Below are 24218 nucleotides of genomic sequence, written 5' to 3'. Positions count from 1 at the left end.
AGTTTTCCAATTTTCAAAGAGAATACAATAGAAAAGAAGATAAAGGAATAGAATAGAAAAAAATGAATAGAAAAGAATATAACAGAAAATAAAAGAATAGAATATAATAGAGTAAAACAGAACAAAATAGAACAGAAAATAAAATCACAGAATAGAATACAATTGAATAGAAACAAATAGAATAGAATACAATAGAATAAAAAATGAATAGAATAAAATAGTAAGAATATAACCATCTTCTGCAATTCAAATAGAAAAGAATAGAATACAAAACAATATAATTAAAAAAACAATAGAATAGAATAGAAACAATATAACCATTTCCCAAAATTCAAATAGAATCAATTCAAATTTGAATAGAATAGAAAATAATAAATTAGAATAGAATAGAAAATAATATAATAGTATAGAAAAACAACAGAATAAAATAGAAAGAATATAACCATCTTCCTGTTCTAATCTATTCTTTTCTATTCTATTCAAATTAGAATTGATTCTCTTCGAATTTTGGGAAATGGTTATATTCTTTCTATTGTATTGTATTGTATTGTAATGATATTCTTTTCTATTGTATTATTTTCTATTATATTCTATTCTTTTCTATTAAAATTAAAATTTACTTTATTCAAAATTTGAATTTCAGAAGATGGTTATATTTATTCTATTCTATTCTGTTGTTTTTTTCTATACTATTTTGTTATTTTCAATTCTATTCTAATCTATTCTTTTCTATTCTATTCTTTCCTATTCAAAATTCAAATTTCAGAAGATGGTTCTATTCATTCTATTCTTTTCTGATGTTTTTTTCTATACTACTCTGTTATTTTCTATTTTATTATATTCTAATCTATTCTTTTCTATTTTATTAAAATTCAAATTTATTTTATTTGAAATTAGAATTTCACAAGATGGTTATATTCTTTCTATTTTATTGCATTCTTTTTTTATTCTTTTCTTTTCTATTCCCTTATTTTCTATTCTATTTTACTCTCTTTGGAAATTGGAAAACAAATCGAAAACTTTTCGAATTCCAAAACTTTTCTAATTTGATAATTAATCGAATTTGAAAACTATGCAAAATTGATTCTAAAACTATTCAAATTGTTTTGAATTCAAATTGCGTCCAAATTTTTTTTTCATTATTTTGGATTTGTTTAAATTCGGTACTAAATTTCCGAAAACTGAAAATTCATCCGAATTTCAATTAGAATTGAAACGAACTGCACATGTCTAGCTGGTTAGAACAAACCAGGACGGATATGTAAATGAGATTTTATAGGAGGGTGAAATATTTACTTGTGTTTAGAATTAAAAGAAGAAAATAAACAAAAACAGTTTATTCCTAGAGTTCAACTTTAAAGAGAACTTGTGCCTTGACAATGTAGGGCAAAGCAACAGATTCACTCTAATGCCCTGTACACACGGTCGGACATTGATCGGACATTCGGACAACAAAATCCATGGATTCTTTCCGACGGATGTTGGCTCAAACTTGTCTTGCATACACACGGTCACAGAGAGTTGTCAGAAAATCCAATCGTTCTGAACGCGGTGACGTAAAACACGTACGTCGGGACTATACACGGGGCAGTAGCCAATAAATTTCATCTCTTAATTTATTCTGAGCATGCGTGGCACTTTGTGCGTCGGATTTGTGTACACACGATTGGAATTTCTGACAACGGATTTTGTTGTCGGAAAATTTTATAGCAAGCTCTCAAACTTTGTGTGTCGGAAATTTCTATGGAAAATGTGTGATGGAGCCTACACACGGTCGGAATTTCCGACAACAAGGTCCTATCACACATTTTCCATCGGAAAATCCTATCGTGTGTACAGGGCATTATTCTGGTGAACCTGGTCCCCACAATTACTTGTATTTACCTTCTATTCATCTGCTGGATTGAGAAAAGGAAACTCTCTCTGCTCCATGTGACAGGACTGGGTGCCTGAGTAGGCAATTATAGAGCACTAGCTCGATTACGTGGAAGAAAAGGGAGTAAAACACATGACTAAGACCTATGTAAGAGGCTAAAATGCGTCAATAACTACTGGTGTTGATTTCTTATATTGGATGGATTAAACGCTTGCGGGCAGCCACTTTGTGCCAGATCACGTACCTAGTACATGATCTGACACTTCCGAGTCCGAGGCACGCGATGTCCGCCAGTACCCGCCGATCGTTAGGGAGACAGGCACAACTGAGGTCTGCCTACGTAAACAAGGTAGATTGCCATCCTGTGAGAGGGGAAAATGGACATCTTGTGTTTCTACTAAGCAGGAACACGGATCTTTATCTTCCCCCAGTCAAAGCACCTCCCCCACAGTTAGTAAGCACTCCCTAGGAACACACTTAACCCTTTGATCGCCCCTGATGTTAACCCCTTCCCTGCAAATGTCATTAGTACAGTGACAGTGCATATTTTTTTTAGCACTGATCACTGTATTAGTGTCACTGGTCCGCAAAACATGTCAAAAGTCAGTTAAGTGTCTCATTTGTTCGCAGCAATATCGCAGTACCGCTATAAGTCGCTGATCACCACCATTACTAGTAAAAAATAAATAAACAAATAAATACATTCCATAGTTTGTAGACACCATAACTTTTGCGCAAACCAATCAATATACGCTTATTGGGAGTTTCTTTACCAAAAATATGTAGCGGCATACATATTGGCCTAAACTGATGAAGACATTTTTTTTTTAAATGTATTGGGTATGTTTTATAGCAGAAAATAAAAAATATTGTTTTTTCTTTAAAAATTGCCTGCTTTATTTTGTTTATAGAGCAGAAAATAAAAAAACACAGATGATCAAATACCACCAAAAGAAAGCTCTATTTGTGGGAAAAAACGGACAAACATTTTATTTAGGTACAGTGTCGCATGACCACGCAATTGTCAGTTAAAATAAACCTTCCGGGGCTGAAGTGGTAAATAAAATCTTATATGGTTTATTTTTGAAAAATCGTGGTGCTGGATTTTTTTCTCTTTGATTGGACGTTTGGATGCCTGAGTACTGGGGCTATCCAAGCACATGAGTCTATATCCCATCCTGCTTATTATTAAGGGCTTATTTCGGGGTAGTAGCACTATTTCAATAGATGCATGGAGTAAAACACATGGGGGCTGATTTACTACTTACTTGTGGAGACCTGGGGGTTTATTTACTAAAGGCAAATCCACTTTGCACTACAAGTGTACTGCAGTCGCTTTAGATCTGAGGGGAAGATCTGAAGGAGGGGATCTGCTGATTTTATCATCCAATCATGTGCAAGCAAAAATTTTGTTTTTTATTTTCCTTGCATGTCCCCCTCAGATCTACAGCGACTGCACTTCCAAGTGCACTTGTAGTGCAAAGTGGATTTGCCTTTAGTAAATAAACCCCTAGGTCTCCACACCCAGAAGTACCAGGTATTAATCTTCACTCCTGGCGCTTGAACTGAATGGAGTGTAAACATGAGTGAATGCTGCTGGGGGGCTGCAATAAAAATTTATCAGTTGCATTGCCCTGCTGTCTTTACTGTTTATTTTTCATTATAATATATGTAACAGAAAGCACAATTTAAACAAAGAAATTCAAGAGGTTTGCAAAACGCTTGAATAAGGAATGTCCTAAGTTTCTAACCTTACCTTTACCTGTATTCAGTTTTGAATATCACTCAATGTTTACACTTTACCAGAACACTGGGCTCTCACCTGCTTTATCTTTTTAAAATGTTATTTATTGTGAATAATTCTAATAGCTACTATACATTAGTTATCACATTTTATGATAAGGCTGAAAAATTGTTGTTATAGAAGGGAGTGTCCAGCACTTGAATCATTGTGATATACACAGGCTATTTAAATTATTTGACTCACTGAAAAACAAATTTATAAGAATCTATTTCTGAGGTGTGTTCTCAGAGAGTGCAGACTACTCATTCAGACATGGCGGTCATTATTCTTTCTTTTACAAAGCTTTTATTGATAGAAAAATGAGTACAACAGACATATGCAACAATGTGATGGTTACATTGGACAGAATTAGGGATGAGCTTCGAGTTCGAGTCGAACTCATGTTCGACTCGAACATTGGCTGTTCGCAAGTTCACCGAACAGCGAACAATTTGGGGTGTTCGCGGCAAATTCGAATGCCGCGGAACACCCTTTAAAAGTCTATGGGAGAAATCAAAAGTGCTAATTTTAAAGGCTAATATGCAAGTTATTGTCATAAAAAGTGTTTGGGGACCTGGGTCCTGCCCCAGGGGACATGGATCAATGCAAAAAAAAGTTTTAAAAACGGCCGTTTTTTCAGGAGCAGTGATTTTAATAATGCTTAAAGTCAATCAATAAAAGTGTAATATCCCTTTAAATTTCGTACCTGGGGGGTGTCTATAGTGTGCCTGTAAAGGGGCGCATGTTTCCTGTGTTTAGAACAGTCTGACAGCAAAATGACATTTTGAAGGAAAAAACTCATTTAAAACTACTCGCGGCTATTGCATTGCCGACAATACACATAGAAGTTCATTGATAAAAACGGCATAGGAATTCCCCAAAGGGGAACCCCAAACCAAAATTAAAAAAAAAAAATGACGTGGGAGTCCCCCTAAATTCCATACCAGGCCCTTCAGGTCTGGTATGGATATTAAGGGGAACCCCGGCCAAAATTAAAAAAAAAAAATGACGTGGGGTTCCCCCTAAATTCCATACCAGACCCTTCAGGTCTGGTATGGATTTTAAGGGGAACCCCGCGCCAAAAAAAAAAAAAAAAAAACGGCGTGGGGTCCCCCCAAAAATCCATACCAGACCCTTATCCGAGCACGCAACCTGGCAGGCCGCAGGAAAAGAGGGGGGGACGAGAGTGCGCCCCCCCTCCTGAACCGTACCAGGCCACATGCCCTCAACATTGGGAGGGTGCTTTGGGGTAGCCCCCCTCTGACGCACGGTGACTTGACGGGACTTCCCTGTGACGTCACGGGGAATGCCACAGGGAAGTCCCGTCAAGTCACTGTGCGTCAGAGGGGGGCGGGGTCACCGGGTGGCCCCGCCCCCCGTTATTTAAGAACTGTCAGACGAGGAGCGCCGTCACACAGAGGGAGCCTCCCTCCATGCCAGCATGGATTGCGGAGCGGCCCGGAGAAGAAAATGAAGAAGAGAAGAAGAGAAGAAAAGAAGAAGAGAAGAGCGGGAGCCTCCCCCCCATGCCATGGGTGCGGAGCGGCCCGAGGAGAAGAAGACAGAAGACGCCGCGGAGGAGATGCTGGACGAGAACGCCGGAGGAAGAACCAGAAGAGCCAGAAGAACCAGAAGAACCAGAAGATGAAGGAAGATAGAAGAAAGAAGAAGCATTTAAATAAAGGAATTGTCAAAAACTGTCTCTTGTCATTTTTAACATTTTTGACACTTTCTTCGTGAAATGGTAGGGGTACTTATGTACCCCCTTACCATTTCACACAGGGGGGGGGGGCCGGGATCTGGGGGTCACCTTGTTAAAGGGGGCTTCCAGATTCCGATAAGCCCCCCGCCCGCAGACCCCCACAACCACCGGCCAGGGTTGTGGGGATGAGGCCCTTGTCCTCATCAACATGGGGACAAGGTGTTTTGGGGGGCTACCCCAAAGCACCCTCCCAATGTTGAGGGCATGTGGCCTGGTACGGTTCAGGAGGGAGGGGGGGCCGCACTCTCGTCCCCCCCTCTTTTCCTGCGGCCTGCCAGGTTGCGTGCTCGGATAAGGGTCTGGTATGGATTTTTGGGGGGACCCCACGCCGTTTTTTTTTTTTTTTTTTGGCGCGGGGTTCCCCTTAATATCCATACCAGACCTGAAGGGCCTGGTATGGAATTTAGGAGGACTCCCACGTCATTTTTTTTTTAATTTTGGTTCGGGGTTTCCCTTTGGGGAATTCCCATGCCGTTTTTATCAATGAACTTCTATGTGTATTGTCGGCATTGCAATAGCCGCGAGTAGTTTTCAATGAGTTTTTTCCTTCAAAATGTCATTTTGCTGTCAGACTGTTCTAAACACAGGAAACATGCGCCCCTTTACAGGCATACTATAGACACCCCCCAGGTACGAAATTTAAAGGGATATTACACTTTTATTGTTTGACTTTAAGCATTATTAAAATCACTGCTCCTGAAAAAACGGCCGTTTTTAAAACTTTTTTTTGCATTGATCCATGTCCCCTGGGGCAGGACCCAGGTCCCCAAACACTTTTTATGACAATAACTTTCATATAAGCCTTTAAAATTAGCACTTTTGATTATTCATGTTCGTGTCCCATAGACTTTAACGGTGTTCGCATGTTCGAACGAACTTTTTTCCTGTTCGCATGTTCTGGTGCGAACCGAACAGGGGGGTGTTCGGCTCATCCCTAGACAGAATATGAAGGGAGGATCCCCGCCGAGGGATGCTACATTAGTGGTACATTATTCATCAGTACAAAAATGTAGAAAAAATAAGAATATATATAAAGACAAAGAACAATTACATTGTATCATAGCAAACATGTAATCAATGTCCCAAAATATGTTATTTATTGGGTGTATAGGTAGAGTAAATAATAAAAGAGGAAGAAACAACATAAAAGGGCGCATCTACTCTTATATCAACCGCCAGATAATTAGAAATAAAAGAAATAAAAATAAGAATGTGGTCTAGTTTATTAATTTTTTGTTGACTCGTATCACTGTAACCATCATAAGTGAATTGACTCCTTAATAACAAGAGTCACAAAGGAGATTACATTAAAAGACAAAAATGGTAGAGAGTAAGTTGGCAGCAGAGAATAGGGGGGAATCAAAGAGAAAAAGAGAAAAGAAACAAAGGGGAAAGGCAGAAAATAGGGAGGAGTCCATTCTATGGGGGGGGGGGGGGGGCGCATCCGGAGGCCTCTAGATTGACAAAAGCAGGTTATCGAACCTGGAGGGTTGGTTGTATGATATCCATGGTTGCCAGACTCTAAGAAATTTACTGTGCGTGTCAGAAGCCAGGGACGTTAGTTTCTCATTTCTCATTATATCGTTCATTCGATTTTTCTCTGTTTCAACACTGAGTACAGGGGTTTTCCAGGACCGCGCAATGGTCAACTTAGTTGCATTAAAAAGGTGTAGGGCCAATTGACGTTCTGGGCAAAGAAGTTCCAGGATTGGTCTGCATAGAAGGGCTTCATATGGACCTCTCTTCAGATTAGAGTGGAGCATATTGCATAAAAGGGTATAAACCCTGACCCTAAGTCTACAAACCTTGGGACATGTCCACCAAATGTGAACCATGGTGCCTTCAAGCGAGCAACCCTGGAAACAATGAGAAGGATAGGAAGGGATAAAACAAGCTAGCCTAGCAGGCGTGTAGTACCATCTATAGAAGACCTTGTATGCATTTTCTAAAGTAAGAACATTTCTAGAGGTCTTTGTAAGGGATATCGTCATAATCTGCCAGTCCTCTGGGTCCAACTGTTTACCGAGGTGTTCCTCCCATTGGAGGTGATATGATCTCACTGGGGGTTTCCTACTAGAGATGACGGAGGAGTAAAGTAGGGATATGACCCCCGGGGAGTGAGGGGTAGCCCTGCATATTCTTTCAAAGGGAGTCAAGGTGTATGGGGTGGGTTGAGCCCGTATAAGTTGTTGAAGGAAATGTTTGATTTGAAGGTAACTATAATGTTCTCGTAGGGGTATATCATGAGAAGATCTAAGCATTTCAAACGTGAGTATCCTCATTGGGGTGAACAGAGAATGGACATCTGTGAATCCACTATCCACCCACCACGAGAATTGTTTAGGGTTATCACAGCTGGGGGGGACAGCGGGCAGTGAATAAGGCGCAATAGAGGTAGATGGGAAGATAATAGGCCTGTTGAATACTTAACAGAGTCCCATAGGCGTAGAGAGTGAGCCATACATGGCCCCAACCCATGGGGGCACTTCAATGGTGGGAGCCAGGGTACAGAAGATATGGGTATAGGGTGCGATTCGACCAGATCAATAGTGGCCCACAGCGGCATTTGATAGGTGTCAAGGAGGCGGGTTAATGGAGCAATGCTCGCTGCCGTATAGTATGCCTGAAGATTGGGGACTGAAAGACCGCCATTGATCCGCCAGGCATACATAATCCGCTTGTTAATTCGGGGGCGAATAGAACCCCATATAAATTTCAAAATTTTGCGTTGATGGATTCTTAATATGTAAGAGGGGATTAGAACAGGTAATACTCGAAAAAAATACAGCAGTTTAGGGAGGTAAGTCATACAGACAGCTGAGATCCTGCCAAACCAAGACAAAGGGAAATGGGACCAGGAGGATAACATTATAGTGAGTTTCCGAAAGAGAGGGGGAAAATTAGCCTGATATAGACCATCATATTTAGGAGTGAGACGTATGCCTAAATAGGGTGGTGAAGGAAGCCATTGAAATGGGAAATTTTCTTTTAAAGAGGTCAGTTCTGAAGGAGAAAGATTTACAGACATTGCCTTAGATTTTGTAGGGTTAACCTGTAAACCCGAAAGAGACGCAAAGGTCTCTAATAGGGAAAACAGGTTAGGCAGTGAGATTCTAGAAGATGTCATAGTCAATAGGATGTCATCTGCAAATAAGAAGATCTTGTGATTAGAGCCCACCACTTTAATACCTTTTATATCTGGATGTGAACGAATCGCCTCAGCCAGCAGTTCCATCGCCAGGACGAACAGGAGTGGCGAAAGTGGACAACCTTGTCGGGTGCCCCTACGGATAGGAAAAATAGAGGATTTAAACCCATAGTATTTAATTTTAGCTTGAGGGGTGTCGTACAATGCTGCCAACCAACGCAAAAACGAAGTACCAAAGCCATAGTGGCGGAGTACTGTCATGAGGTATGGCCAGGACAAGGTGTCAAAGGCCTTGTTCACATCCAGCGACAAAAGCATAGTTTCTAGGGAACGCTTATGGGCGATATGCTGTAATTGAATAATTCTCCTGATAGCATCCCCTGCCTGTCTCATTGGCACAAAACCCACTTGGTCCTTTTTGATTAAGCGGGGAAGGAACGAATTTAATCGATTGGCTGAGATTTTGGTAAGGATCTTCATATCAACATTAATTAAAGATATGGGCCGGAAGTTGGCCCATGAGGTATGGTCACGGTCAGGCTTCGGCAACATCACAATATTAGATGTTTGAAGATCTGATGAAAAATTCTGGCCATTTTTGGTGGAATTATACATAGCCGTCAAGGGGGCGGCTAACCTCCACCAGTTTTCTATGGTAAAGTGCAGTGAAGCCGTCTGGACCTGGCCTCTTCCCTATTTTTAATTCTTTAATACATTCTCGAACTTCCGCTTCCTGAATATCACGGTCTATAAGGTCCACCTGTGTCTCGGATATGGTAGGCAGGGTTTTGATGCTATCTGAATGATATGCCCTCTGAGCACAGCCTTATAGGCCCCCCAGAGGGTTACTGGTGATGAGACAGAGGTGGAGTTGAGATGAAAATTTTCAACTGAAGTGTTTAATAAGTCCTCGTGAATATCTTGTAGAGATAATAGCGAGTCATTCATGATCCAGGAGCAATGTTGGGGGTTATGCACTAGAGACACACTACCAGGAGAGGGTCGTGGTCCGTCCAGGGGGCCGCTATGATGGACACTGATTCTATTAAAGGGAGATGTTTTCTAAGCATTATTACATGATCAATTCTAGAGTGTGAATGGTGAGGGTGGGAGTAGTATTTATAGTCTTTACTCAACAGGTGTAATTCCCGCCGTAGATCCACCAGATCATGACAACGCAGGGAATGTGAAAATGTTTTTGCTGCAGAGGATGCGGCTACTCTTTCAGAGGGGTATTTATCCAATACAGGGTCCAAGGCCACATTTGAGTCTCCCGCCAACAACAGGGTCCCCCTTTAGTGTGATGTCAACAGAGAGCAAACGTGTGACAAAAAGGGTCCCGGGTTAGAATTGGGAGCATAATAGGTCAGTATGGTTGAAAATATAAAGCCTTTGCGCTACTATACTATAATAGTGGATGAGGTAAATGGTGAATAATTAACTTAACGTGATCAAATCCTAAAAGTGCCTATAGTGCATAAAGTGTAATCACACAATTGAACAATAATCGCCTGCAGCAGAACCTGAAGTGTATGACAATCCACTCTCAATAATAATTATAAAGTGATTCCGCGCTACAGTGTATATAAAAAGCATATAAAATATGCACTCAATACCATAAATAAAGTGTCAAAGCTTATAAAATAATGGAAAACAGTGTAAACAATTGTGCACAATAAAAAATATATTCATAAAAAGCCAGGGCCAATGATTTAGAGTAATATTAGTCTCTTGACCCCTTTATCCAAAAAGAAAAAGAAAAATTGTCCACAAGAGGGGCAAAAATTGTAAAGAGGGGATTGCAATGCATGAAAGATGGACAAGGAGGGGTTAAAAAGTCCCACAAATTATGGTCACAGAGCTCTCACCTTCATAAACTGCTTGAAATCGCATAAAATGGTGACCTAAGGTCCGTTGTCTGATGTTATTTCAACTTCTGCCACCAGGAGGCCCTCCATGCCAGCATATGTAAAATTGCAATTATCAGAAGTGTCAGCTTATAACCATGAATAAAAGTATCATCCGCTATGTTAATGTCTACCACCAGGGGGTCCTCTACTTCATCCACTCGATCTCCCAGATATCGCTGCAGACCAAAGTCTTCTTGTAACCTCGTATCCTCCGCAGAGTGGGGGGGGAGAGGGATGGCAGCAAACAGGGGTGGGAAAGAGAGAAAAAGCCCCAATAGTGTAGTATGGTTAAAGTACACAAGCTTTATTAAAAGGTTAAAAATGGACTCTTACACTTATAAATAAGGAAATAAGCATAAACAGTTGCTAAGGTGTCTGAACGCCGCTCTCACATCACTTCCTGGTATCGCTCAGTCTCCAGCCACTCCCTACGCGTTACGTCATCACGTGACTTCTTCAAGAAGTCACGTGATGACGTAACGCGTAGCGAGTGGCCATCTGTATTTAATACCTTGAGATTGCAGGACCTGAAGATAAGGTTTTAAGTTCCTTCTTTTTGCAATCGTGACCGGGGATAGATCCGCGAACAACTGAAGAGAATGATTTTGAAAGGAGAGATCCGAGCGTTCCCTTGCTGCTTGCAAAAGTCTCTCTTTAGTGGGGTAAAAATGTAGCTTTATAATAACATCCCGTGGTGGGCCCTCCATGGGTTTAGGAGCAAGGGACCTGTGGATGCGGTCGAACTCCAGGCGCTCCAGGGGGATCTCAGGGGCCACCTCCTGGAAGAAGGCCGTGGCCGTGCCCTGCAAGTCAGTTATGACCTCAGGAATACCACGGGTTCTAAGATTGTCCTTGCGGGCCCTATTTTCATAATCCTCTAATTTGTCACGCAGGACCTCCAGCTCAGCATTGAGTTTATCGACTTCTTCTTCATGGCCTTCTAGCACTGTAGTGGTTAAGTCCATTCTCTGTTCTAGCTGATTTGTGCGGTGACCTAGCTCTTTAAGGCCTCGCATGAGGTCAGAGGAGAGCTTGCGTGAGGCTGTAGAGATCTCATCTCGCACTATGGAGCGGAACTTGTTCAGCATGTCCTCTGAAGCATGCTGCTCAGGGCTTACCAGATCTGAAGGGAACTGCTGCAGACTGTTGGATAGAGAAGCTGGGCCTGCTGCAGAGAGCCTCATCAGGCTCAGGAGGTTCGGGCGCCATCTTGCTCTTCCCCAGTGTAGTATTCATCTTGTGTTGTTTGGGGTGTTTCGCTTTAGCTCTTTGCGGGCGGTACATACCCGCGGGTACTTGGCGGTGTCCGCTATCCCGGGAGCCCAGTTGCTCATGTCTGCGGGCGAATAGTGCTCTGATAGCCGAGTTAGTAATGGCCGGCGGTGCGGAGTGCAGGGACTAGGCAGCCATATCCCGCAATCGCGCGCATGCGCCCCGGCGGCCATTATTCTTTCACTGACATTCATCTGGATTGTTGTCATTCTAGGTTTTCCCACCTTGGCAGAGAGTGGAAATGTACTGGTAATCGCTCAAGATACCGATACGTGGCTTGAAATGCGCATTATGGTGGATAAAATCCAATAAAACGGACATGAGATAGTGTTGGTGATACCTAGGAACATGATGGACATGGGCTCATTTGAAGGAATAACAGTGAAGATGTACAATGCCCCTCTCCTTAAGTCTGGGCTCAGTATAAATCTGGAACCTATATCAGGTCAATCTCTGATGGACAGTTTGCTAAGTGCTATTAGTACAGAATATAAGAGGATGAAGTAAACCGCATCAGTTTTATCTTGTACCTGTCTGGATCTCCTGGCTGACCAGGAGTTGCTTAGTTTCTTGGAAAAAAAGACGTTTTGATGTTTCAGTCATGGATCCTTTTTTCCCTGTGGTCCAATCCTTGCAAAACATCTCCAGCTCTGATCCATTTATTTTCTACCCTCACTTCCCTGTGTTTGGGATAAAAAGGCTGTAAATTGCCCAAATTCAGATCACTCTGACCTAGGAAACAATCAGGAGGATATTTTCCAGCGAATGAGGAATGTTCTGTTTCACATTTTAGAAACCTTAGCCTGCCAGCAAATTGATACTGAATATAACAGACTGGCCTCCAAGTTCCTACATAGAGATGTGAAGTTACTTGAAATATTTAGTCAGGCTGAACTTTGGTTATACAAATATGATTTTGTACTAGAGTCTGTTAAACCTTTAATGCCAAATATGTTGTTTATCGGGTGTCATAGCTGTCCAGAGAAGAAAAGAGCAAAACTGGTAAGTGTACTTATGCCCCGTACACACGGTCGGACTTTGTTCGGACATTCCGACAACAAAATCCTAGGATTTTTTCCAACGGATGTTGGCTCAAACTTGTCTTGCATACACACGGTCACACAAAGTTGTCGGATAATCCGATCGTTCTGAACGCGGTGACGTAAAACACGTACGTTGGGACTATAAACGGGGCAGTGGCCAATAGCTTTCATCTCTTTATTTATTCTGAGCATGCGTGGCACTTTGTCCGTCGGATTTGTGTACACACGATCGGAATTTCCGCCAACGGATTTTGTTGTCGGAAAATTTTATATCCTGCTCTCAAACTTTGTGTGTCGGAAAATCCGATGGAAAATGTGTGATGGAGCCTACACACGGTCGGAATTTCCGACAACAAGGTCCTATCACACATTTTCCGTCGGAAAATCCGACCGTGTGTACGGGGCATATGTGTGTTCAAGCTCAACAGTCTAAAAAAATGTGTTGAGAGTTGTTGACCAGATACAGAGTGTGCAATGTACAAATTTAAAGAATGTAGTAATCTGCTAGTGTTCTTTGTGATAATGTGCCTTTTAGTGGGGATTTAAGCATTATGTTTTTCTGTAAAATACCAATAATTGCAAATAAGCCTGGAGTGAATCTGTGGTAAACCAGAAATCAAACTGAAACCTGTCAAATGACAGTATACAAATTTTCTAAAAACACACAATCGGTGAATGGGGGACAGGGGGATCATTGATAGCCCCGCCCACTACAGGTGTAGGTCATAGAACAGATCCCTAGATCTCTCTCGATGGCCGAATGTTTTAAAAAGCTATGTGCGAGAGAGACCTATTGGATCTACACTTTAGATACCCTCTCACCAGGGGGTATCAATGAATGCATAGAACTGGCTACTATCCATTAATCATTAACTTTTATCCTTTTATACCTATGCATCACACTAACCATATGTCCTTCTATAAGTAATAATTTTAGAGTTTTTTATTTAAATTTAAATTTCATATTATCATTATTGCTATCATTTCTATACCATGATAAAAATAAAAGTACCATCATCCAAGTTGATGTATAAAAATAGGGAAGGTGGGAATGTGAGGGCAGTTGCTGAGGCTGACCAATACACATAAACACCTAAGGAAGTTGAATGGACTATCTCGGTACTGATACAATGACACAATTATTATGATAAAATGCAAATTTTATTTTATAACAACATACAAAAGGTATTAAAAATTATATATATAATATACACCACATATAACTAACTAATAACGGGTTCCCCCGTAAGTTTCTGTTAGGGTGGGGTATAGAAATTTTCTCTACCGGTTTCGCGGTGTAAACCGCTTCTTCAGGAGAATAGAAGTTCTATAAGGCCCCTTTCACACTGGGGCGGTTTGCAGGTGCTATTGCGCTAATAATAGCGCCTGCGAACCGACCCGAAACAGCCGCTGCTGTCTGTCCTGTGTGAAAGCCCCTGCGGTGCGCTAGCAGGACAGCAAAAAAAAGTCCTGCTAGCAGCATCTTCGGAGCGGGGAAGGAGCGGTGTATACACCGCTCCTTCCCCGCTCCTGCCCATTGAAATCAGCCTCTGCAGAGGCGCTTTGCAGTGGTTTTTAACCCTTTCTCGGCCGCTAGAGGGGGGTAAAACCGCCCCGCTAGCTGCCGAATACCAACAGTAAAGCGCTTTACCGCCGACGCCGCCCCCGCCCCAGTGTGAGAGGTGCCTTAAGAAAACAGTACATTAAAAAGGAGACAATACAATAAAATACAGTAATTGCAAAGCGTAATATATGTTACAATCAGTGTTAATACAAGAAAGCCTGCTCACCCGAATGGACCAAAAAATGACTAGCGACAGGATCCCACAATTTCCCCCCCCGCAGCGGACAAGGGGGATTGTAAGTGACTATCTCTAATTAAAGGTAATAATGATCAAAGTCAATATGGATGGTAAACGTGTGGATTCTAAGGAGTGGTAAGGTGCAGTGGTAGAAAAACCGGAATGGTGTCCATGTGTGTGAGAAGGAAGAAAGGGGGAGGAAGAGAAAAGGGGAGGGGAAGCGGGGAAGGGGAAAGGAGGGAAGGGGAGCAAAAAAGGGGGGAAAAGAAGGGGGGAAAAAAAGGGAGGGAAATGGGAAAAGGAAAAAGAAAAAAGAAAGGAGACAGAAAGGGCAAAGGGAAAAGGGGGGGGGGAGGGAGTTGGAAGAGGTGGGGGGGGAGAGATGGAAAGGAGAGGACCCTGAAGGGGTACAGAAAAGAGGGAGAAAGGGGAGGGGAGGAATAGAGGGGAATATTAAAAAGGGGGAATCTCCCCCTTTTTCCCCTTTCTCCCTGTTTTCTGTCCCCCTTCAGGGTCCTCGCCTTTCCATCTTCCCCCATCTCCCCCCCCCTTCCAACTCCCTCCTCCCCCCCTCCCTCCCTTTGCCCTTTGCCCTTTCTGTCTCCTTTCTTTGTTCTTTTTCCTTTTCCCATTTCCCTCCCTTTTTTTTCCTTATCCCCCTTCCCTCCCTTCTTTTCCCGCCTTTTTTGCTCCCCTTCCCTCCTTTCTCCTCCCCCCTTTTCTCCCCCCCCTTTCTTCCTTCTCACACACATAGACACCATTCCAGTTTTTCTACCACTGCACCTTACCATTCCTTATAATCCACACGTTTACCATCAATATTGACTTTGATCATTATTACCTTTAATTAGAGATGGTCACTTACAATCCCCCTTGTCCGCCACGGGGGAAAATTGTGGGATCCTGTCGCAAGTCATTTTTTGGTCCATTCGGGTGAGCAGGCTTTCTTGTATTAACACTGATTGTAATATATATTACGCTTTGCAATTACTGTATTTTATTGTATTGTCTCCTTTTTAATGTATTGTTTTCTTTATAGACCTTCTATCCTCCTGAAGAAGTGGTTTACACCGCGAAACCGGTAGAGGAATTTTCTATACCCCACCCTAACAGAAACTTTACGGGGGGGACCCGTTATTAGTTAGTTATATGTGGTGTATATTATATATATATATATATATATATATATATATATATATATATATATATATATATATATATATATATATATATATATATATATATATATATATATATATATATATATAATTTTTAATACCTTTTGTATGTTGTTATATAATAAATTTTGCATTATATCATAATAATTGTGTCATTGTATCAGTACCGAGATAGTCCATTCAACTTCCTTAGGTGTTTATGTGTATTGGTCAGCCTCAGCAACTGCCCTCACATTCCCTATTTTTATACGTCAACTTGGATGATGGTACTTTTATACTGTATACTATTGAATAATATGTGAGGCTATACTCAAGATTTGATTCTATACCACGATACCTAATTTTATATGTAATTTTTCAGCATCTATATTACATCCAACCAATGTTTTATATACACATTCTTCAGGTTGGTCTCCTCATCTTCTTATTTAATGGGGGTGGCGGGTACTTGTAAGCATGGCTGAACCTCCCCATTCCTCTTCATTTTCCTTTTTTCCACCCCGTTCCCTAACTAACCCCCCTCTTTTTGACACCCCTCCCCCTCTTCCCCTTCTATCTGTCCCCCCCCCCCATTCCCTTCTTACCTCCCACCTTCTTTCCCCCCCGCCCCTTTTTTCTGCCCCCCTCTCCCCCTCCCATAACCCCTTCTCCCCCCCCCACTTCATGCTTCCCTTGAAGCAATCCACACATATTCTCTACCCTTCATATGACTGCCAGGTATACCTCCACATACATACTATATGTGCTTCATATGTGTATGTATGTATGCAATTTTGAGGGGTAAACACTTATCAATATCCTAACATTAGCCTGCATGCAGGTATTTACTAATACGTGCGTGCGCGTATTAACTTCATATCCCCCCTTTTTTTCACCATTCCTATCCCCCATCTGCCCACATTACCACAATTCGAATTCTTCAATTTGTCCACACCACTTCAATCCGGTACATCTATCTACACATTTTCCTTTATTATTATTTAATAGTAACAATTCCCCTACTCATTCTCATCTATGTGCACAGCAGTGACCAGTCACATAAAACCCCCACCTCCTCTCCCTTTTGTTTCCCTCTTCCTCCTATATATGTACATAGTCACATATTTTTCTACTTACTGCACGCTTAAATCCAGTTTATTTAAGTTTTTTTAGCCTGTGATCGTTTCCTAATATGTTTTTTAATTTGTTGTTATTATGTTTTTATTTATGTAATAATTCTGTAATTTATCTAATACATCGTTGCCCCTTTCATATTCCGTGGGTTTGGTCTGATGCGGTGTATCCAATCACAGTGCATTCTATATACTAGCCACTCCCTCCCCTTATATCCCACTTGACTATGTCCCTGTCAATCAGCTTTGAAGAAAGAGCTGGGCCGTCGTGTCATTCACGGCCTGTACGCTCAGGAAACGTGTTGCATCCCAGTGACGTCATCTCCCTTCGCCTGGATACTAGCTTGCGCTTCAAGCCTCGTGTTGATGTACACTCCACCGCGGCCGGCCGAGTTCCATCTAGCAGTGTACGAGAAGAAAACATAGCCTACATCCACAGGATAACAAGGGACTGACTCCACTGATGACATCCCCGTTATTTGGGATGATACAATGCCTGTTTTTAACTGCTAAAATGTGAGTTGCCATTTCACCATTCTATACTTTATATTAAAATCTGTACAAAATCTGCACCCAGAGGCACCTCTTCTCCCTCTTTTGTTTTCTCAGTGTACTGGGAACATGGTTTCTGTTCCCCCTGGATGGCTGCCATGAGCGTGGATGATCTCCCCTCCTAATAACCCCCCCTTTTTTTTCTTCCCTCCCCTTCCTACTTATATTATTATTCCGTTTGACCCATGGACTTCCTTTAATACAATCATATAGGTTGTGAACTTGGGATTTCATTGCGTGCATATATTATTATGCCTACATTGCACATTTACTAAATATTCAAGGGATATAGATTGTTTTAGTTTTTGCGCCTTCTACTTGTATGGAGCAGATGTACAGTGCTGCTGATCCCAGCAATCTCCTCTCTGCCCCCCAGGCTTTCTCGGGTGGCCTTGTTTCCTCATCCTCCTGCTTGCTTTAACAGGTTTGGATGCTTAGACCCCCCAGCCCCAAGTGAGCAGACTTTCCCAGGCGATTCAATAAAAAAAACCCTTGGCCTCTTTCACACGGACTGTCCGTTCAGGTCCGCCTGTCAGCTTTTTAGGCGGACCTGAACGGACGCTCCATAGACCTCTATGGAGCGTCGGATGTCAGCGGTGACATGTCCGCTGACATCCGACCCGCTTCGATCCGAAAAAGTGTAACGGAGGAAAAACCTACTTTTCCATCCGTGATCGGATCGGGTGACGACGGACTCTGCGGTCCATCGACACCCGATCCCCCATAGGGGAGAGCGGCACTCTGACAGGTCCATCGCTGCACAGTGTGCAGAGACAGACCTGTCATCTGCCTGCTCAGCGGGGATCCACGGAGCAATCCCCGCTGAGCAAGCGGATGTTCACGGGGCGGATCATCACTGATCCGCCCCATGTGAAAGAGCCCTTAGGCTCCTCCTGCTCATACAGAGTCTTGTGGGATCAATTTTCCAGAGAGCTGATGAGTCCATACAGGGTTGTGGCCTCAAACTACAACTCCCAGAGTTCCAGGCATGCCACATTGAGGTCTATTAGTTCACCTGACCTGCTGGCCGGAGGAGAGCTGTGTAGTTCAACACCAACAGCACAAAATGGGAAGTAAATAAAGAGCAGTGTGTCCATCTCCATATTATCATAGTCCAACATCTGACTACACTCATATACACTCATATTTTCATTCCCTGCCCCTTGCTGTGTAAGGTTGGGGAGAAGCTGTTCTAGATTTTGTGTCTGAAAAGAGATTAGCCATGTAAAAGATGAAGAAGGGGAGCTCTTCCCCTTGGGGTAGACACCATGAGGCTAAAGCCCATGATATTGCACCAAGAGACATTTTGTTGTAAGTAAGTGAGCACCACAGCAACGCCTCCTGAGTAGTGTTTAGGGAGAACTTATATTCCTTATCAAAGCAATTGTAATGATTTTTTTAATGAAAATAACAGACAAGTTTATATTTACCAGCTCTATGCAATGGAATTGCACAGAGTGGTTCCCAACCTCTTCCTCTAATGTCCCCCACCGGCGCTCTTGACTCCTCCTCTTCTCGTTGTGCCACCATAGGAAGCCACTTCCTATGGTGGCACACCTGAAGGCTCGCTCCAGAGCCGGATTGTGTGCATTTATAGACACACACAGGGCGCTTAGCCCTGTTCCCTACTCAAAGGATTTGATTGACATCAGCAGGAGCCAATGGCTCCCAATGCTGCCTCTGTCCTGTGAATGCAGGGAAAGAGAGGAGAGAACAGCTACATATGGGCACAGCAATTGATCGAGTGAGGACTCAGGTAAGTATCTAAAAGGGCGGGGGGGGCAATACAAATGCTGGTGCATTTTTTCTTAATGCAGGGAATGCATTAAGTTGAAAAATGTGTACCCTTTGTAACCACTATGTTCTGGCAGTTTTACCACACTGTTTGGACCTACTATTCCAAAATGTTTCCAACTGTAATGAATACAGAGAAAAAGAATGTTTGTAAAGATAATTTTCAGAAATCCTGAAAAATTCTATGAAAACCATTGCAATGGCTTATTACTTACTAGGGATGGAGGTACTGTATGTAATGACATGTGCGAGAAGCACAGCCAATACAGAAATGTGTATTTTAGTAGCTGGCTTGGGTCAAGAGTGGGTGGGGGTCTGTAGATGACAGATCTGATAGTGGAGTGGTTGACAGGTTTCATTGATGCAGTCACTAGGATATTTGGGATACTGAAATGTGATCCCTATAAAAATGAGAATGCCAAGTATGTAAGTGTTGTTTACAACAAGACCTTAGGAAGAGAAGTTGCAGTGAACCTGTTCACATGTACAGAGCCGGTGGGATGGGATTGGGCCATGGTGCTCCACCCTTGCAAAGATCTAATGCAGGCACCTGGGTTGGAAACTGGCCTAAAAACCTAGCCCCTGGGTGGCCTGTCCTTCAGGCAGTCACAATGGTGAACTCCCCCGCCCCCTCACCGAGAGAATACAATGTCTCAGCAGGGGGGATTCCCCTATCAGCACTGTCTGTGGAAAGAAATTTGCACCGTCTATGGCCGGCTTTAGTCTGAGTGCTGCTGCTGTGCAAGAGATTAGTAGAGGCTAATATAAAGACAAATTCAAGTACTTACACTAGTTGCAGTTAACATACATTAAAGCTGAACTCCAGCATTACCTTCAGACTTGAACAGTTGTACAGGCGCCTCTCCTGTATTAAAAATGTGTACTTTGATTGTAGCGCACACTAAGTTTCAGCAAGCCAGAAGCAGCAAATCAGATAAAGCCTTGCTCATGGATGGAGGACATCTTACATCTTGCTCTTTCTTCCCCAGCCCTAAAGGAGAAGTATGGCAAAGCCATACTTCTGTAGGTCACAGGAGTGCAGTTTGTTCTGCATTCCTGTGACCCATTTTCAGCCGACGGCAGACGCCACTCAGTTGGTCCAGGTTTGGGAAAGATCGGTCGGGATACACCCAGATGCCTGGACGGGGACCTGGCTCAGCTTCTTATCTAGCCACTGAGAGCCTGAGCCAGGCCCTCCACAGCCCAGCACTCCCGTGAGCGCTGGAGGGGAGAGCAGAGAGCCGGTGACTGACAGTCATGAAGGAACCAGGAAAGGCAAAATGTCAGCTGTAACTTCAGTTTTCATGAATTTTGTTAATGCCATAACCTCTGTTTTTAAATCTGCCTGGAGGTCAGCTATGTCTGTTGAAAGCTTCCAATTCCCATTAATTAATTTATCTCAACTGCAAATGTTAACTGTTTATGTTCACCTCAAAATACAGCTCAAAAAAATTCACAGTTATTACCAGCCTGAGGTTTAGGTAGCAATAATAAATGTGGTAATGGTTTGTTAACTGAGTTTTGAAAATGTTAGAAAATCATAATGTTAGAATATAATTAAATGATTTTCTTACATAAGGATTCATATACCGAATGTGTTATGCTTTTCTGAACTAAGCTTTGGAAATGTAATATACACATTAAGTTATGTTCCTGTAAGGCGCCTTTCACACAGACGGCTATTCTGCCGCAGTTAAAAGCATGTTTTTTTTTCTGTGAAATTCAAGACTCCAGGTACTGCGATCAGTTGCATTTGTACAGTGCGATTAGCTGCGTTTACACGCGGTTGCATTTAGCTGCAGTTTGCCATTTCCATAGCAACCTTACAGGGTACCGACTCATACTGAACGGGGATCCGACTTGGATCCCCGCCAATGCCAGGCACCGTTTGGTATGATACGCCAAATTTTAAATAAAAAACCGGCATGGGTTCCCCTCCAAGAGCATACCAGGCCCTTCGGTCTGGTATGGATTCTAAGGGGAACCCCTAGGCCAAAAAAACGGCGTGGGGGTCCCCCTCAAAATCCTTACCAGACCCTTATCCGAGCACGCAGCCCGGTCGGTCAGGAAAGGGGGTGGGGATGAGCGAGCGCCCACCTCCTGAACCGTAGCAGGCCGCATGCCCTCAACATGGGGGGGTTGGTGCTTTGGGGCAAGGGGGCACCCTGCGGGCCCCCACCCCAAAGCACCTCGTCCCCATGTTGATATGTTGATGAGGACAAGGGCCTCTTCCCGACAACCCTGGCCGTTGGTTGTCGGGGTCTGCGAGCGGGGGGGGCTTATCGGAATCCGGGAGCCCCCTTTAATAAGGGGGCCCCCAGATCCCGGCCCCCCCACCCTATGTGAATGAGTATGGGGTATATCGTACCCCTACCCATTCACCGGGGGAAAAAAGTGTCAATAAAAAAAAACACAGTAGACAGGCTTTTAAAGTGATTTATTATGCAGCTCTGGGGGTCTTCTTCCGACTTTGGTGGTCTTCTTCCGACTTTGGGGGTCTCTCAGGCCTCTTCTCCCTCTCTCCGGGGTCGTCTCCACACCCTCTGGTTCTTCTCCGGTGCCTTCTTCCTTCTGCCGGGCTCCCCCTTATGAAGTCACAGTCCCAGGGCATGATGGGACTGTGACGACATAAGGGGCGGGGTCACCAGGTGACATCACCCAGTGGCCACGCCCCATGCCTATATAATTTGTTGCGGACCTCGCTCACGGCATTACAGCGAGAGGGAGCATCGTGTCAACATCTCAGGAAGAGAAGAGGGAAGAAGACGTCTCAGAAGACCGGGCTCCTCCGCTAGCAAAAGAGCAGCAAAAGAGCAGAAGATATCGGAGGAGCCCGGAGGAGGAGGAGCCCCCCCCGGCCAGGGTTGTCGGGAAGAGGCCCTTGTCTTCATCAACATGGGGACGAGGTGCTTTGGGGTGGGGGGCCTGCAGGGCACTCCCCTTGCCCCAAAGCACCAACCCCCCCATGTGGAGGGCATGCGGCCTGCTACGGTTCAGGAGGGGGGGGTGCTCGCTCTGCCCCACCCCCTTTCCTGACCGACCGGGCTGCGTGCTTGGATAAGGGTCAGGTATAGATTTTGAGGGGGACCCCCACGTAGGTTTTTTATTTAAAATTTGGTGTGGAGTTCCCCCTAAAGTTTAATACCAAACAGTGCCTGGCATTGGCGGGGATCCAAGTTGGATCCCCGTGCTTGGCGCTCATTGGGAAAACGAAATAACATTTTTGCTTTCCCAAAGAGGGAGCCAGCTCCGCGCTGCTATCCGCAGCTGACACAGTGCACTGTGATTACCTGCGGTTATGTGCGGATAGCTGTACTAAATCGCTCCTGGACGCGGTCAATTCTATTTTTTCTATCAGCACCAAACTGCATGTAATGAAAACGCAGCTAAACGTAGTGTGTGAATGGGGCCATAGGAAAACATTGTGTGCGTTAGCTGCGGTAGAAAGCACAGCTAAAAGCACAATTTTATCCGTCCGTGTGAAAGGGGCCTAATAGTTTGTTTACTAAGCAACATACCATACTTACATATTTCAGCTTTTAGAACAGAATAATGTGACTGGTGGCTGCAAGTGGCATAATCCAGGCCAATTTTCCTAATTAGTTCTTGCTAACATATGAGGTTTATTGTCCCGTTTTTTTACAAAATAAATTTTAAGCCAAACTTTTAAAAATCTTGGATGGAGTAGGGAATGGTAAAATTTTGTCAAATTTCTCTATTTCTGTTCTGTCATCTATTTCACACTAGGGAAATGTTTTGTTACTTGTTGCACAGTAAACACAACAGCAAGTGAGAGGAAATGTCTCAAAAGTGAAAAAATATCAAATGGCCGTATTGGAAGATTTCCCCTCTATTCCTCTTTTGGCGGAAAATTTTGAATATTCCTTCAATTTCTTTCCAAGTGACAGTGGTCACCAAGACAAACAGAAAGGGATTTTCCCTAATGGCAGCAATAAAGCCTGACAGGGGCTCTACCCCCTCACCACTGTATCCAAAAGATGTTTTGACTTTAGATACACTATACTTATGTGTTTGCTTTAACAAATCCTTACCACTCATTCTGCACAGCCTTACCCCTGTGTGTCAGTGTTCTTTGTGCACAAAGTGTTGAAATATTTGTGCCATAAACATTCACCTGACATTCTGTTATCTAAGTCTCAAGGTCATTTGCTTTTGATTTTTTTTTTGTGCCATACAATGTGTATTCAAAGTTCATTTCTGAAAAGGATTTTAGCTCAGGCTACAGTAACATTCATTCTGTGGAACCTCTGGATCTAGCCATGGGGACCTGGGTCATGTGCTTCAGTTCTGTTGGAATTCTTCTTTTCTTCACAGCATTTAGACTAAGTGAAAGTGGCAAATTGTTTGTTATACCACAAGATGGAAGTCTTTGGCTCGCCATGAGTAGCGTGGTTGAGAAGTTGTCCCAAAGAGGTCACCAGATTGTTATGGTAGTCCCTGAAGTACATTTGTACATAAATAAGATGGATAATGTCAGGGAGAACTTTTACTGTACCCTTTAACAAAGAGTTTATGGAATCGATGGTAAAGGAGACTGGTCATGATATATTTCAATTCCAGCCTGTTCTGTGGGATGTGAAGTTTATGTATGATAGAATAGTAAACATAACCAGTTTTGTAGTTACTCAGTGTGAGTACTTACTGCGAAATGACTCCCTTATCAAGTATTTGGAAGACTACAAGTTTGATGCTATGCTGAATGACCCCGTCTACCCATGTGGAGAAATCATTGCTGAACATCTTTCTATACCGTCTGTGTCTTTCATAAGGGGGGCTTTCTTCAGTGCAGACCTGGAAGCAACACAGTCTCCAGTTCCAGCTTCTTATGTTCCCAGATTCTTTACTGTGTACACCGATCATATGGAGTTTAGCCAGAGAGCGAAAAACGTTATAATAAGTTATATCGACCAGATTGTATGCCGCTTATTCTATGCACCCTATGCCCGTTTAGCTTCAGACTACTTG

General features: G+C 43.0%; 1 protein-coding gene across 5 annotated transcripts in view; it reads left to right on the top strand.

The window, feature by feature from the left end:
- The window catches only part of LOC141146890 (UDP-glucuronosyltransferase 1A1-like), a 193044-nt gene that overhangs the window by 129098 nt on the left and 39728 nt on the right, over positions 1-24218 (top strand). The window lies entirely within an intron of this gene.

The sequence above is a fragment of the Aquarana catesbeiana genome, linkage group LG06 (assembly GCF_042186555.1).
Source record: "Aquarana catesbeiana isolate 2022-GZ linkage group LG06, ASM4218655v1, whole genome shotgun sequence".
Taxonomy (NCBI): Eukaryota; Metazoa; Chordata; class Amphibia; order Anura; family Ranidae; genus Aquarana; species Aquarana catesbeiana.
This window is presented reverse-complemented; position numbering and strand designations above follow the sequence as displayed.